General features: G+C 31.1%; 1 protein-coding gene across 1 annotated transcript in view; it reads right to left on the bottom strand.

The window, feature by feature from the left end:
* Positions 1 to 1,815, bottom strand: part of LOC108976061 (neuroplastin) — a 38,662-nt gene that overhangs the window by 34,479 nt on the left and 2,368 nt on the right. The gene's annotated exons all lie outside the window — the stretch shown is intronic.

Raw genomic sequence — 1,815 nt, 5'->3', positions numbered from 1 at the left:
TTTAATTGAAAAATATGAAATGTGGAAGTATTAATAGATCTTTAGTTAATTACATTCTTCAAAAATTTTGAAAAAAAAACTCTTTTCTTAAAGAAAATTAAAAAAATCGTTTTTCTCATGTGGTCACTCCTATTTTTTTGTGGACAACTGTATGTAGATATGGACTCCAAATTTCGCACACGTCTATTTCTTTTGAAGACGCTACTCATTTGTCAGAACCACCGATATCGGACCTCCTTAGCATAAGGCTGCCATACAAACTGCCTGATAAAAATCAAGTTTTGTATGAAAAACGAAATTTGGCATAGATTGTTGTCCAAAGTCACCCTTCAAACTCCGAAAAAAATGTTCATATCGGACCACTGTAGCATATACATAGCTGCCATCGAACTGAAGGATTGAAATCAAAATAAAGATTTTTGTGTACCCTTCTATGCTATAAGAAATGCAACTGTGAAGGGTATTATAACATTGATGCAACCAAAGTTAACGTTTGCGCTTATTATAACAACATATTATGTATGCGACACAAGCACCAAAGCACCAGCTGTGATCTTGTAATTGCCAGTCCACAAATCACATATAATTGAATAGCTTACATGACGGCAATGTGCTGAGTAACTCTTAAATCACAATAATATTTGAATTTCATATTCTCTACCGTTAGCATTGTATAACAGAGAAAATTTTTGAGATTTTATCGCTAAGGAAACGCATCTTATAACTTATTAGATATGGCGTTCGCAGCTCGCTAATAAAAATAATTATGCGCTGCTGTCTACAAGATCACGCTGTAATATGTGTGTATGTAGCTCTAGAAAAGTGGCGAAACTCGAAATATTATACCTATGAATATATTCGAAAAATGTCCCAGACATTGGAAAAAAAAACGAAACGAACAAGGAGCATACGAGTCTTTGGTATGTCTGGCAAATTTTTCGACACTACTCACACACACTCACATAAAATATATAGCACATTCGAATTATATTATATTTATTCACACGATTGTTTTGACGTCGTTGGTTGTCTAGAAACGCGATTTATTTTTATACCATAAAGACAGCCAGTCAAAAAAAAAAAAATTAAAAAAAAAAACAATGAAATAAAGTGAAATAAAATTAAACTAAAAGGAAAAGGAAAAAAAATCGCAAATGCCGTGAAATTCATATATGAATGTGCACAAAAATTCACAAGTATACATATACACTTTCAAGTTGCTATACATATGTATGTATGCAGTTGTTTGTGTACTGCAGACGTTATGAATATAAATTTTAAATTATTTATATACTAGTTATATATGTATATTGTACCGAGCACACACAATGAAAATCGGTTTGAAACAAATTTCTTGTGATTTACAAAACAGAAAATCAAACATACAACATTTTTATGCACCTTCAACGCAAAAAACTCTTAAATATATATAGCTACACACATATACAATTATCTATATGGTCATACATACATATGTGCGTATGCGTATGGAATAATAAATGAAATGTATTGTACATAAAGTAAAGAAATCCAATGCACTCATTGCTTTATGAACTAAAATACGTATGCGATTGCAAAACTGACATAATGGCATGTACGTATGTATGTAAACACTGTATAATTACCTTTTTTGTGTGTGTGAAAGATGTAATGTAAATATTTGAAATAATTCTAAACCTGATTGAATGAGAATATGGCCAAATGCAATGCAACGAACAGATGAAATGCAGAAAGAACCGTTAACAAGACAAAAACTTATGCGAGAAGAATAAGTTTACTTAAGGCTTTGGGGTTTGTACATAAAAAAAAAATATT

This window comes from Bactrocera latifrons, unplaced genomic scaffold, assembly GCF_001853355.1.
Source record: "Bactrocera latifrons isolate USDA-ARS-PBARC rearing strain unplaced genomic scaffold, ASM185335v1 scaffold_72, whole genome shotgun sequence".
In the NCBI taxonomy this organism is placed as follows: Eukaryota; Metazoa; Arthropoda; class Insecta; order Diptera; family Tephritidae; genus Bactrocera; species Bactrocera latifrons.
The sequence above is the reverse complement of the archived record's forward strand: the minus strand, read 5'-3'. Positions and strand labels throughout refer to the sequence as shown.